Genomic DNA, 16185 nt, shown 5'->3' with positions numbered 1-16185 from the left:
AAAAAATTTTTAAAAAAAAGAAAATTGGTTCAGCCACTGTAGAAAACAGCATAGAGATTCCTCAAAAAATTAAAAATAGAACTACAAAAGAATCTGCAATCCCACCTCTAAGTATATATACAAATAAAAGGAAAGCAGGATATCAAATATATATATCTACATTCCCATGTTTACTGTAGTATTATACACAATAGCCAAGATACGAAAACAACCTAAGTATCCATCTGAATAAAGAAGATATGAATATACATATATATGTTCACATATATATGTATATTTATATATATGAACCTTGAGAGCATTATGCTAAGTGAAATAAGTCAGAGAAAGATAAATACTGTATGATATCATTTATATGTGGAATCTAAAAACTCTAAACTTGTAGAAACACAGAGTAGAGTGGTGGTTACCAGGGGTTGTGAGTGGGGGGAAGGGAGGGGGAAGATGTTGGTCGAAGGGTATAAAATTGCAGTTAGAAGATAAATAATTTCTGGAAATCTAATGCACAATATTAGCAAAGAGAATCAATAAAAATACTCCTGGAAGTACTATGCAATTATAGCACGGTTGCAGAATACACGGTTAATATACAAAAGTCAATCACTTTCTTATATACCAGCAATGAACAATTGTAAATTAAAATACAAATTATGGTAATGTAAATTACCATTTACATTAACACCCAAAAAATGAAATGCTTAGGTATAAATCTAACAAAATATGTATATGAAATATACAAAGAAAACTACAAAACTCTAATCAAAGATATCAAAGAACAAAATAAATGGAGAGATATTCCATTTATGAATTAATTAAAATGAGTAATTGAAACAGGATGGTACTGTCATAAAAGTATATACATGGATCAATGGAATAGAACAGAAAACCCAGAATAAACCCACAATTATATGGTCAATTAAGTTTGACAAAGGAGGAATGAATATACAATGGGAAAAAGACAGTCTCTTCAACAAATGGTGTTGGGAAAACTGGACAGCCATATGCAAAGAATGAAACTGGACCACTTTCTTATACCATACACAAAAATAAACTGAAAATGGGTTAAAGACCTAAATTTGACCTAAACCATAAAAATGCTTGAAGATATCATAGGCAGTAAGCAGTATCCTCTCTGACGTTGGCCATACCAACATTTTTCTGGATATGTCTCCTGAGGCAAGGGAAACAAAAGCAAAAATAAGTTATAGGAACTACATCAAAATAAAAAGTTTCTGCACAGCAAAGGAAACAATCAATAAAACTAAAAAGCAACCTACAGAACGGGAGAAGATGTTTGCAAAAGCATATATGTGCATATCCCATGAAGGGTTAGTATCCAAAATACATAAAGAACTGATACAACTCAATAACCTCCCCAAAATGAATAATCCTTTACAAGTGGGCAGAAGACATGAATAGACATTTATTTAAAGAAGACATACATATAGCCAACAGACACATGAAAAGATCTTCAACATCATTCATCATCAGGGACATGCAAATTAAAACTACAATGAGATATCACCTCACACTATCAGAATGGCTAGATTTAACAAAACAAAACAAGTGTTGGCAAGGATGTGGAGGAAAAGTAACCCTCTTGTTCTGTGGGTGGGAATACAAATTGGTACAGCCACTGTGGAAAACTTTCTCAAAAAGTTAAAAATAGAAATACCCTATGATCCAGTAATCACACTACTAGGTATTTACCCCCAAAATACAAAAAAAAACAAATTCAAATGGGTACATGCACCCCTAGGTTTATTAAGTCATTATTTACAATAGCAAAACTACATAAGCAGCCCAAGTGTCCATCAACAGAAGAATGGATAAAGAGGTGAGATAGATAAATACAGATATAGATATAGATACACATATACATATACATATAACATATATGTGTATGTTATATATATGTATGTATGTATATACATACATATATATAATTTCATTATTTCATTATACATATAATGAAATATTATTGAGCCATAAAAAAGAATGAAATCTTGCCATTTGCAACAATACGGATAGAGCTAGAGAGCATAATGCTCTGTCAGTCAGAGAAAGACAAATACTATATGATCTTACTCATATGTGGATTTTAAGAAACAAAACAAATGAGCAAAGGAATAAAAAGAGAGACAGACAAACTAAGAAACAAGAATTTTAACTACAGAGAACAAACTGATGATTACCAGAGGAGAGATGGTTGGGGGGATGAAGGAAATAGGGGATGGGGAATAAAGAGTACATTTATCATGATGAAAAAGAAAAAGAAAAAGAAAATAGAAAAAAAGAAAATTCTGTTTCAAAGTTACAATCTGATAATATATTTGATTAGTATTGTGAATGATAGTTAATATTTGGATTAAGTGTAACAAATATCTGAATCAAAAAAGGAAGAAACAAGGAAAATTGTCATGTAATTCATGTAACTATTCCTTAAAATCAAACTTTCCAACTCAATGACCTCTTAATAGAGTTATTATTAAATGTTTTCCTTAATTTTGCACTAAAAAAAAAAAAAAGACTTACCATAAAGGTACAGTAATCAAGACAGTGTAGTATTGGAAAAAGAATAGACAAATAGGTCAATGGAACAAAATATAGAGCCCAAAAATAGACCCACAGAAATATAGTCAGGGCACCTGGGTGGCTCAGTTAAGCATCTGACTTTGGCTCATGTCATGATCTCACAGTTCATGGGTTCAAGCCCCATGTCAGTCTCTGTGCTGACAGCTCAGAGCCTGGAGCCTGCTTCAGATTCTGTGTTCCCTTCTCTCTCTGCCCCTCCCCTGCTAGTGCTTGGTCTCTCTCTGTCTCTCAAAAATAAATTAACATTTAAAAAAAAAGAAATACAGTCAACTGATCTTAGACAAAGGAGCAAAAGCTATATAATAAAAAAATATAGTCTTTTCAACAAATGGTGCTGAAACAACTGGACATCCACATGGGGAAAAAAAGGGAATCTAAAAACAAATCTTAGGCCCTTTACTAAAATTAACTTAAAATACATTGCAGACCTAAATATAAAATGCAAAACTATAAGAAGACAACATGCAGGAAAGACTATATGACCCTGGGAACAGTGATGACTTCTTAGATATAACACAAAAGCATGATCCCATAAACAAAAGAGTTGACAAGCTAGATTTTATTAAAATTAAAAACTTCTGCTCTATGAAAGAGAAATTAAGAAAATAATCTCATTTACAATTACACCAAAAATAATAAGCTACCTGAGAATAAACCTAACCAAAGAGACAAAAGACCTGTACTGTAAATATAAGACACTGATGAAAGAAATCGAAGATGACACAAAGAAATGGAAAGACATTCCATGCTCACGGATTGGAAGAATAAATATTGTTACAATGTCTGTACTACCCAAAGCAATCTACACATTTAATGTTTCCCTATCAAAATGCCAATAGCATTTTTCACAGAACTAGGACAAACAATCCTAAAGTTTGTATAGAACCACAAAGGACCCTGAATAGCTAAACCAATCTTGAAAAGGAAAGCTTGGGGCGCCTGGGTGGCTCAGTCGGTTAAGCGGCCGACTTCGGCTCAGGTCATGACCTCGCGGTCTGTGAGTTCGAGCCCCGCGTCGGGCTCTGTGCTGACAGCTCAGAGCCTGGAGCCTGTTTTGGATTCTGTGTCTCCCTCTCTCTGACCCTCCCCCATTCATGCTCTGTCTCTCTCTGTCTCAAAAATAAAATAAATGTTAAAAAAATTAAAAAAAAAAAAAAAAAAAAAAGAAAAGGAAAGCTGGAGGCATCTCAATTCTAAAGCTGCAGTAATCAAAACAGTATGGTACTGGCACAAAAATAGACAGTTAGATCAACAGAGCAATATTGGAAACCCAGAAATAAACCCACAGTTACATGGACAATTAATCTTCAACAAAGCAGGAAACAATATCCAATGGAAAAAAGATAGTCTCTTCAACAAACGATGTTGGGAAAACTGGACAGTGACATGCAAAAGAATGAATCTGGACCACTTACACAAAAATAAATTCAAACCATAAAAATCCTTGAAGAGAACACAGGCAGTAATTTCTCTGACTTGGCCATAGCAATTTCATTCTAGATACGTCTCCTGAGGCAAGGATAACAAAAGCAAAAGTAAACTGTTGGGACTACATCAAAATAAAAAGCTTCTGCATAGTTAAGGAAAGAATCAACAAAACTAAAAGGCAACCTACAGAATGGGAGAAGATATTTACTAATGACATATCTGATAAAAGGTTAGTATCCAAAATATATGAAGAACTTATAAAACTCAACACCCAAAAAACAAATAATCCAATTAAAAATGGGCAGAAGACATAAATAGACATTTCTTCAAAGAAGACACCTAACAGACACATGAAAAGATGCTCAACATCACTTATCATCAGGGAAATACAAGTCAAAACTACAATGAGATGCCACCTCACACCTGTCAGAATGGCTAAAATCAACAACAACTCATCTTGGTGAGGATGTGGAGGAAAAGGAACACTTGTGCACTGTTGGTGGAGGTGCAAACTAGTGCGGCCATTCTAGAAAACATATGGAGTTTCCTCAAAAAGTTAAAAATAGAACTACCTTATGATGCAGCAATCACACTACTGGGTATTTACCCAAAGAATAAAAGAACACTAATTCATGCACCCCTATGTACATTGCAGCATTATTTATAATAGCCAAGATACGGAAGCAGCCCAAATGTCCATCAATTGATGAACTAAAGAAGTATATATATATACTCGGTCATAAAAAAGAATGAAATCTTGCCATTCGCAACGAGACGGATGGAGTTACAGAGTATAACGCTAAGCGAAATGAGTTAGTCAGAGGAAGACAAATACCATATGATCTCACTCCTATGTGGAATTCGAGAAACAAAATAAGCAAAGGGGAAAAATAAGACTCTTAATTATAGAGAACAAACTGATAGTTACCAGAAGGGAGGGAGTAAGGGGTTGGGTTAAATAGGTGACAGGGATTAAGGAGTGCACTTGTGATGAGCACAGGGTGCAGTATGGAAGTGTTGAATCACTGTATTATACATCTGAAACTAACACTGAATGTTAACTAACTGGAATTAAAATTAAAACATAAAAAAATTATACATTAAAAAAAACTTCTACTCTCAGAAAGATACAGACAAGACAATGAGAAGATAAGCCACAGACTGGGAGAGAATATTTGCAAAAGACACATCTGTTAAAGGACTGTTATTCAAAATATACAAAGAACTCTTAAACCCAACAGTAAGAAAACATATTACCTGATTTTTAAAATGGGCGAAGACCTGAATAGACACCATACCAAAGAAGAAATATACAAATGACAAATAAGCATGCAAAAAGATGTTCCACATCTTCATCAAAGAAATGCAAATTGAAACAACAATGAGAAACCACTGTACATCTATTAGAATGACAAAAATCCAAAACACTGACAACACCAAATGCTGGCAAGGATGTGGAGCAGCAGGAACTCTCATTCATTGCTGGTGGGAATTCAAAATGATTCAGCCACTTTGGAAGACTGACGGTTTCTCGTGAAATTAAATATACTCTTTCCATATGATCCGGCAATCATGCTCCTTGATTTGCCCAAATGATTAAAAACCTATTTCCACACAAAACCTGCATGCAGGTGTTTATAGCAGCTTTATTCATAATAGTCAAAAACTGGAAGCAACCAAGATGTCTTTCAGCAAGTGAATGAGTAAATAAACCCTGGTACATCCAGGCAATGGAATATTATTCAGTGCTCAAAAGAAATGAACCACAAAGCCATGAAAGGACATGGAGGAAACTAAGTGAAAGAGGCCACTCTGAAAAGGCTATATACTATAGATTCCAATTTTATGACATTCTGGAAAAGACTCACATACAGAGATAGTAAACAGACCAGGAGAGAGAGAGGGAGGGATGAACAGGTAGAACACAGATAAATTGTATGAAACTACCCTGTATGTTATTTTATCATAGTGGATGCTCGTCATTATACATTTGTCCAAATTCGTATAATGTGCAACACCAAGAGCGAACCCCAAAGTAAAATATGGATCCTGGGTGATAATGCATTCGTGTAGATTCATCAGTTATAACAAACATACCACTACAGCTCAGGAGGTTGATAGTGGAGGTGCTGGGGGTGGGGGGGGGGGGGGGGGCAGTGCAGGAGCTATACAGGAATTTTCTGTACCTCTGCTCAATTTTGGTGTGAACTTAAAACTACTCTAAGAAATAAAGCTTATTGGGGGCACCTTGGTGGCTCAGTCAATTCAATGTCGAACTTCGGTTCAGGTCACGATCTTAGTGTTCCTGAAATGGAGCCTGCATCTGGCTCTGCACTGATAGTGCAGAGGCTCCTTCAGATTCTCCCTCTCCCTTTCTCTCTGCCCCTCCCCTGCTTGTACACATGCTCTCTCTCTCCCTCAAAATAAATAAACTTAAAAAAAAAAAAACCCTGCTATTACCATTCATCTATAAGTGTTTGTGTAGACATATGCTTTAATTTCTATTGCATAAGCATCTAGGAGTGAAATGCCTGGGTTATGTGATAGTTTTTTAAAAGCTGCCAAACTGTTTCACTAAGTGGCTGTAAAATTTTATAGCACTTCACATCATTCAGGAACATTCAAGACTTCCAGTTCCTTCACAGTCTCACCAGCACTTTGTATGTTAAGTGTTGTAAATATTAGCCATTCTAATAAGGTGGTGTGTTACTGTGATTTTTATTTGCATTTCCCAAGTGACTAATGATGCTGAGCATCTTTTCATTTGTATATCTTCTTTGGTTAAGTGTTTGTTCTAATCTTCCGTACTGCATGTTTTCATAATGGCCAGCAAAAGTTGAGGCACAAGGTCATATCAAAAGGAAAAGTTTTCACCTCTTTTCTCTCCCCTCCCATGCTCTTAAAAATTAAATCTTTTTGTAAGAAGCTGCTCGGGTTTTTTTAATAATATTTTATTTTTAGAGTAGTTTTAGGATCACACCAAAATTGAGCAGCAGGTACAGAGATTTCCAATATGGCTCCTGCCAGCCCCCACCTCTACTACTGTCAACATCCTGAATTATAGTGGTCCATTTTTAAAAAATATTTTTTATTCTAATTCCAGTTAGTTAACATACAGTGTTATATCAGTTTCAGATGTACCATATAGTGATTCAACAATTCCATGCATCACCCTGTGCTCATCACAACATGTGCATTCCTTAAACCCCCATCACCTATTTAACCCATCCCCCCAATTCCCTCCCCTCTGGTAACCATCATTTGTTCTCTTAAATTAAGAGTCTGGGGGCACCTGGGTGGCTCAGTCAATTAAACATCTGACTCTTGATTTTGGTTCAGGTCATGATGTCACCGGACGCTCATCCGACTCTGCTCCCAGTTACTTTTTTATCATAGTCATCTAGTGGGTATTTTGTGGTATCTCACTGTGGTTTGGATCACAGCATTTGTTTTTTAGTGGTATCTAAGAATGGCACATTTTACAATTTTATGGATGAGAAAAATACAGCATAAGAAAGTGAAGTCCAAGGCCATATGGCTAAAAAGTGTAAGAGCTGATCTTTCCTGGCCCTAGGCACCATAACACCAGAACCCATTCTTTTTTTTAACCAACTGGACTTTAATTATATAATAAATAACTGTACAAGTGAATATAACTTTAAATGACATTCCACAAAATATTTTTGATGTCCTAACTTGTATGAAGCAGTTTGTAATCTTACATTTGTACATGCTTCGACTTAACACACTTTTAAAACAGTTCTCCCTGTCTCCATTTTCATTCTGCTAGTCATCTGGAAATTATATTGTTTAGTATAAACTTTATGGCTGAACTTGGTTGCAAGGTATAAACACTAATGTTATATCATTATTGGAGACACCATGCTCTCCAAACACTGATGATGTGTTTTATTCTTTAAGTGAAATGTATGCAATAAAAGACTGTCTTCAAAACTGACCTTTAATCTCCTGTTTTACTTAGAAGTGTTATCTATTTTTTTTAGTTTCATTCTTCCCCATTGTTAATCTTTTTAATTGAAATATAATTATCATGGCATAAAACTCACCCCTAAATCTTAGCGGTTTAACAAATTAAAGTTCACTTCCCCTATACACAGAGTCTACTATAGGTCCAACGGTTCTCTAGGGAAGCTCCCTCCCTCTCCACCACCTTGATCCATAAGCACTAATGATTGCTGCATCAGGGGAAGAAAAAGCTGCAGCTCAGGCAGGAGCTTACACAGCTTAAGTTGGGGGGTGAAGAGTATCATTGCCACTTACTAGTTATGTTTGGCTCCCACCTGTGTGCCAAAAATTTAGGAAGTGTAGTATTGTGGGTAACGAGAAATGGAAGAAAAAGCAAGCAATAGTGGGTATTAGCAGTATCTTTGGTATTTCCTATGGGGAGCAGTTTCTAATTCATTCCAAATGCATTCTTTCCACTCACATCAAAGGGGATGGAAAGTGAGAATCCTCTAGGCAAACCCACTAAACAGAGGCAGAGCCTTCACAGAATTGTTCACTCCCAGGTTGTACGCACAGGGAACTGGCTCAAGAGATCACCCCTAGGGAATGTGATCCCACTGAGACCGGGGTCTTAATAGGCTATGTGGCCCCCACAGGCCAGGTGTCACTTAGGTACAGGGCGATGCAGCCTCACTCGCCCAGTAGCCGTATCTGATGGAAAACTGGAAGTATGGATGCTGCCTCTGCTAGGCCCCTCCCAAAAAGAGAGGAAACCACAAGTAAGGAAGAGAAGACCAAGGTGGGACGAAGGCAAGAAGGTGAACCCATCTGTCTCTGTCCCAGTACCTATCACAGTACCTACCACGCTAATTGCCTCACTAATTATTGCATTAAATGTGTGACACAGCGTGGAGAAAACAATTATTAATAACCGAACCTGACTGGAATCACTGCCAATCTTTCCCTGCTGAACTTTTTCTGTATTTCTGTGCCTAAAAATCCCCAGGGATGTTTATTTGGATCCAAAAACGTCAGACCTAGTTGCTTTTACCTCTTGCGAACACCCCTTGAAGCCAGAGGTCCCTGCTACCACCACCACCCTGTCTTCCTCTGATGCTTCTCCTTAAAATCAGAAGCTGTTTGACAGCCTATAGAATCTCCTCAATCCTATTGTTTCCAAGGAGTTGCTCCCTCATCCTCTGAACCCCATTACCCTCAACTCTGCCTCTCATGAAAGGAGAAAATAAAGCTCTCTTCCATATGGCTTAGACTTCTACTACATGGCCTAAGTGAATAAATGTTTATGGGCTAAATATCACTGTTAAAACTCAGATCATATCACAACATATATACATACATATATAGGACATGTGTATCTCAGATCATATCAAAACACACACACACATACAGGGTATGCGTCAGTATGTTGCACATATACATATATAAGACATATCTATTCAGGGGTCAAGCTTACAATAAAGTGATCCAAAAGTTAAAGCTAACAGGTAATGAAATACACACAAATACAATTAAAAAAGAAACAGGGATGACAATGTTATCATCAGATATATAAGACTCAGAAAATATATCACTCAAAAGTCATCACTGGGATGAAAAAGACAAATGTCAGAGAAAGACAAATATACGATTTCATTCATATGTGGAATTTAAGATACAAAACAGATGAACATAAGGGAAGGGGAGCAAAAATAATATAAAAACACAGAGGGAGACAAACCATAAGAGATTCTTAAATACAGAGAACAAACTAAGGGTTGCTGGTGCGGTGTTGAGTGGGGGGAAGGGCTAAAGGGGTGAGGGGCATTAAGGAGGAAATGTGTTGGGATGGGCACTGGGTGTTACATATAAGTGATGAATCACTAAATTCTATTCCTGAAATTATTATTATACTATATATTAACTAACTTGGATTTAAATTGAAATAAAAGGAAGAAAGAAAGAAAGAAAGAAAGAAAGAAAGAAAGAAAGAAAGAAAGAAAAACATTTATTAATGAAAGACACATTGCAAAGGGAAAAAAAAGTCATCACTGGGAAACCTGAAGACCTCAAAACCTGAAGACCTCAAAGAGGTAAGTTAAAACTAGAAACACAAGTATGGACAAGACTAAGAAGCATAAAGTTCACTGTGCATGCTCAAATCAATTAAATATATAGACTTTAGAATAAATGACTGTTAAAAACATGGTTATAAAATTGAAAGTAAAACCGAGGCACCTGGGTGGCTCAGTTGGTTAAGCATCCGACTTTGGCTCAGGTCATGATCTCATAGTCCGTGAGTTTGAGCCCCGCATCAGGCTCTGTGCTGACAGCTCAGAGCCTGGAGCCTGCTTCGGATTCCGTGTCTCCCTCTCTATCTGCTCCTCCCTTGCTCATGCTCTGTCTCTCTCAAAAATAAATAAACATTAAAAAAAATTTTTTTTAATTGAAAGTAAAACTTTAAAAATCCATGAAAAGTGATTTTTTTATCATAACTTTCTATATCTCCCCTAGCCTGCTCTACCTGTAACAACCCAATCTCAGTAAATTCTTGTTTAATCTGGATTTATAGACAAGTTTATTACTACCTAATTACAACCGGAACATGTAATTTCTTAGAGTAAAATATTTGAAGAATTTTTAATGAAATTTCATTCATTCATTTAATAAATATTTATTAAGGATTATGCTAGGCAGTAGGATAAACTAGTTAACTAGGACACACAGTCCCTGACTCAAATAGCTGACAGCTTAGTAGGGAATGCAGAAAATTAGGCATTTATAAGGCCATAAAGACTATAACACACGCAAGAGGGACAACTAACCCAGACTTAGAAGATCAGAGAAAACCTCCAAATGGAAGTGACATCTAATAGAAGTCGCCTTTGACAGAGGTATGGACTACATACCTAGGCAGAGGACAAATTATTTGGCAAAGGCCTGAAAACTGGGTGGCAAGAAATGAGACCAGGCAGGGAAGTAGGAGCCCCACTACATGAAGGCATTTGGCATTTCTCTAAAGAGCAATCAGAAAGTATTGCAGGGAATTAAGTGAGGGGCAGCCCTACCAGATTTTGCTTTAGGAAGAATGCTGTAACTAGGGAGAACAGATAAGAGGGATACAACATGAGGCAGGAGGACCAGTTAGACGCTGTCAGATTATCCAGGTAGGATGGGATAGTAGCTTGAACCAGGGAAGTGGCAGTGAGAATGAAGAATGGGCAAATATTTATGACACGGTGAATGAGCAGAAGTGGTGGCCATTCAACGAGTTGCAATGCCTCTCAAGCTTGACTCCTCGTGTGAATCACCTGAGAATGCAGATTCTAGCTCAACAGGTCTGGAATGGGACCAGGAACTCCACACTTCTAATAGTTCCCAGGTGATGCCACAAGTGCCTGCAGCACAGTTTGAGCATCAAGGAGCTGGAAAACACAAGGAGAAGAAGAACGCTGAAAGAAAAAAATAATAATAATAAATTCAGATGTAATGCACTGAAATGAATACAGTAAATTTAAGTGGAGGTAGCCTCCTGCAGGCAGTTGAAGACATGGGTCTGACGTGTAGAGAAGAGCTGGGCTGGAAGGAGAGATTTGGGTCATGAGTAAAAATATTGTGGAAGTTGCCCCTACCCACCTACTCCCATTTTAAATGGAACACTGGGGTTGGAAGCCACATTGCAGTGGGTTCACAAGTGGAAGGTGCAGAGGTGGAGACACCGACTCAAGAAATTTAGTTCAAAGGGAAAAGGAAGCATAGAGCAGTAGCTAGAGGACAGTATGGAGTTGAGAAAGGATCTTTTTTTAAAGATAAGACTGACTTGAACATGTTTAAATGCTATTAGACATAGCTGTCCACCAACAGGCCATTTGAAAGATCAATCAGGTTTCCTGTCTGACATCTCCACTTCATCCTTTGTAATATTCAGCAAACATTCTATATCGGACGAATTATTTTCCTCTTAGCTTTAACAGCTATATTATAACTGGGGTCTTCTATAGACACAATACTTTAAAATAAAGGAGGAGCGCTTGGGTGGCTCAGTTGGTTGGGGGTCCGACTTTGGTTCAGGTCATGATCTCATGGTTCATGGTTCAAGCCCCGTGTTGGGCTCTGTGCTGACAGCTCAGAACCTGGAGCCTGCTTCTGATTCTGTGTCTCCCTCTGTCTCTGCCCCTCCCCCGCTTGCGCTCTCTCTCTCTCTCTCTCTCTCTCTCTCTCAAAATAAACATTAAAAAAAAATAAAATAAAGTAAATGAAATAAAGAAGGCAACTCTGCCCAGATCTACCTACTACCCTACTATCCTTATTCAAGGCCCTCTCTTTAGGAGCCATATATTGAATGCTCTCCTATCATTTTCACCACTAACAACAACTTGATTTTGCATATTACTATTAAATATATTATTTCATATTATACACCGTAGAGCAAACCTGACATAAGCAATTAAAAGACGGCACCCAAGGACTTAATACCACTGAGAATAGCAGAACATATGAAACATTTAGAAAGGACAAGAAAAAGCGGAAAACTACTTCACTAGGCATATGGAAATTAGGAGTTCTGCCGGCTGGCTGCTAGAGACTTCATGATGAAAGCCAGCATGCTAGAAACTTGGAAGAGAAACTGAGAAAAGGTCTGTGCCCTCTTACAAGTTTATTACACTAACTACAAAATAGCAGTTTGCAAAGACACAAATAAAGTGTGGGAGACTGAGATAAAGAATGAAACTTAGCAAGAGATGAGAAATAGAAGGACATAAAAAAGAATTGTTGAAGGCTTTGAAAGAAAAGACAAGGATGAACGATAAGCAGAAAGAACAGGAAAAGAATAGAGTGAATCCTAGAGGTTGACCTCATCACAGAGTATTTATATAAGAGATATGGACTGCAAGATAAGTTTGCTAAATACTTTGAGTAAGTTCACATCGTGACACCAAAATTTATGCAGGAGGTGTCATTGTTATTTACAGTTCATTAAAAAAAAAAAAAAGAACGAAAGAAAGAAAGAAAAGGAATAGCTATTTTTGAAAAAATTGAATCACACACTTGAAAGGACCTTGAAAGATCATCTGGTTCTTGACAAAGGAGTACAGCTGTCACCGTCCACCTGTTAGTAAGCACCTACAGCATTTGTCTCAGACTTCCAGCCAAGGTCACACTCTTCCAGGGCATCCCCCAGCCAATAACTGAGCATGGCAGGTGTATCAAAGCCTGGTCCTATGCACTGAACAAAAGACTCCTCTTTGCCCTCTGCTCCTGACTCCCTTTTATGTTGTCCAGACCTCTGTGAGATCTACCTAGGGACCCTCCTATCACAGGGATCAGATCAGCCTCCCCTTGCATCGGCTTTCTCTGCCTAATCATGGCTCCTCCACTTTTTACCTTTCATGGGCAGTGTGTTCCCTATCCCCCAGTACATTTCATGAACTCCTAACTCTATCTCCACAGCTGTCTCCTGGTGGATGTAACTAATGCAAAGAACATATTCGCCATTCACGTATCTGACAAAGGATGGAACAATCTTTGAAATACAGTAAGACAAGCCAATTGTTTTTTAGATGGACAAAGACTTCATTTAAACAGATATGCAAATGGAAAACAAGCACATGAAGAGATGTTCAATATCATAAGGCATCTGAAAAATAAGAAGTAAAAGCACAGTAAGATACCACTCACTACACACCTATTAGAAGAGCTAAAAAGACTGACAATTCCAAGTGAGGAAGAGGATGTGGAGTAACTGACATTTGCATACATTGCTGGTAGGAGTATAAAATGGAAGAATCACTTTGGAAAACAGTTTGGTTGTTTCTTATAAAGTTAAATTTGTATTTACCATATGACTCAACAATTACACTTCTACACACTCACTCTGGAGAAATGAAAACTTGTACACAAAAGAGCTTGTACAAGAATGTTCATAGCAGGTTTACTCACAATAGCCAAGAACTGGAAACAATCCAAACAATACGTGAAGGAACAAATTCTGGTATATCCATACAATGAAAAGAGTACTTGGTGATAAAATGAAAACAACCTACTGGTACATGTAACCACGTGAATGAATCTCAAAAACACTATGTTGAGTCAAAGAGCCAAATACTTAAAAGGACATATATGATTCCATTTCTATCGAGTTCCAAAACTGGCAAAACTAATTTGGAGTGATAGAAATTTAATCAGAGGTTGCCTCAAGGAGTGAGGGGCTGACTGCAAAGAAGTATGAGGAAATTTCCTAGGGTGATGGAAATTTCTGTATCTTGATTCAGTGGTGGTTACACAGGGGTATACATCTGTCAAAACTCATCAAACTCTACATTCAAAATGTATGCATATTACTGCATGTAAATTATACCTCATATAAAGTTGATTTCATAAAATGTATTCCTGGCATGTATAAATACTAAATAAGTACTAAATACTAAGCAAACATATAAATACTATATCTAACAGTATTTGTTAGTATTGCAAGTGCAATATTTATCTCATTTACATTTAGATGGTTATTGCCAGAAAATTAAGAGGCTGTTGGTCTGTTTATTTTTCTTATAGCCAGAGGCCTTATCAAATTCACTTATTCTGTCGTTTTTAATGGAATTCCTTTGGGTTTTGTGGGTATACAATTATATAAACAACAAAAAGAAGTAACTTCATCTCTTATTATCCAACATTTTTAAGTTACTTTATTTACCTCTCTTATTGCATTTACTAGTCTTCAAAAGAATGTTAAGTAATAAAAAAAAAAAAAGAATTAATAATAATGGGGATCACCAGATGGCCTTTCTTTTCTCTGCTTTAAAGGAAATATCTGAGTGTTTAGACTAGCAGTTGGATTTCTCATAAACTGTCAATATGTAATTTCTTTCCATTTTATTGTTAAATTTCTTCAAATGATTTTTCAGCTTAGATAGCATATGGCTTTTCTCCATTAAACTACTGATGTAATGAAATATGCTTATAGATTTCCTAATATTGCAACAGTTTGCTTCCCTTGAATAAAATATCTTGAATTATTCTTTTGATAAGGCAATGGATTCCCTTTTGAATATTCATAAGCTAACTTGAACTTTAGTTTTTTTGTTTTATACTATCTTTATCAGGTTACTATAAGGCTGGCTTCATAAAATGATTCAGGGCATTTCTTTTTCTTTGCCCTAGGAGAGTAAAAAATATTTAATTATCCATTGTCCTTTAAAGATTAAAAAGGATTTAAGGCATTTGCTTGTGTGTCAAATCTTCATGCTATTTTTTATAGCGGATATTTAATGTCCAATTTTTCTAGGGTAATTAGTCTCTTACTGTTTTCTACTTACTGGGTCACTTTTATTAGAAAGTCATTCAACATCTCCTAGGTTTTCAAATGTGTGGCTCTTGAACTTCAGTTAGTAATGTATACCACTGGAATTTCTTTCTGCATCATTGCCTCCTTTCTCTTTTGTATAATTTTGGTGTTGTTTTTTTTTTCCTTAAATCAAGGTCAAAAGAGGATTACTGAGGGTGGGTGGCTGGCTCAGTCCCTGGAGCATTCAACTCTTGATCTCAAAGTAGTGAGTTCAAGCCCCACATTGGGTGTAAAGCTGACTTTAAAAAAAAAAAAAAAAAAAAGGTTATCTGTCTTATTGGTGTCTTTAAAGAACCAGCTTTAGGATTTATTTAAGTTTGGGGATTTTCTCTTTTATTAATTTCCATTGATATCTTTATTGTTTTCTTACTAGTTTTGTTGCTAATTAAGATATATAACAAAATTTATGTATTTTTTCTTTCTTCTTTAATAATAAAGATATTTAAGCCTATAGAATTGCTTCAGTATAGCTTTAATTTGGTCCTATGTTTTCTGGTAGGAAGTGTTCAGATTTTAATTGCTTACTGCATGTCATTTTAATTTTTATTTCCCCTTTGATCTAAATGTTATTTACAAAGGTGTTTCTAATGCCCACTATTATAATTCTTGGAGTCTTTTTATTATTATTATTTATTACTAATTTTGTTGGATTATGATCAAATAATATGATCAGATAATATGACCCAGATAAAATGTCTGGGATTTTAAGTTTATTAAAGTATTTTATGTAGCCAAGTATAGAATGTTTTTACACATTCTATATTTATACATGGACCTACCAAGTAAGTTATGTAAATTACTATACATTATTATATATGTATGCATATATATAAAATGCAAAATTCTGAGCATTT

At 36.2% G+C, this 16185-nt stretch overlaps 1 long non-coding RNA gene across 3 annotated transcripts in view; it reads right to left on the bottom strand.

Moving 5' to 3' along the window:
* Nucleotides 1-16185, bottom strand: part of LOC123606255 — a 141004-nt gene that overhangs the window by 123838 nt on the left and 981 nt on the right. For all 3 annotated transcript variants that reach the window (XR_006716191.1, XR_006716190.1, XR_006716192.1), the window contains exon 2: nucleotides 11298-11438. This is a non-coding gene — a long non-coding RNA (uncharacterized LOC123606255). The remainder of the gene's footprint in view (nucleotides 1-11297; nucleotides 11439-16185) is intronic.

This window comes from Leopardus geoffroyi, chromosome A2, assembly GCF_018350155.1.
Source record: "Leopardus geoffroyi isolate Oge1 chromosome A2, O.geoffroyi_Oge1_pat1.0, whole genome shotgun sequence".
NCBI lineage: Eukaryota > Metazoa > Chordata > Mammalia > Carnivora > Felidae > Leopardus > Leopardus geoffroyi.
The sequence above is the reverse complement of the archived record's forward strand: the minus strand, read 5'-3'. Positions and strand labels throughout refer to the sequence as shown.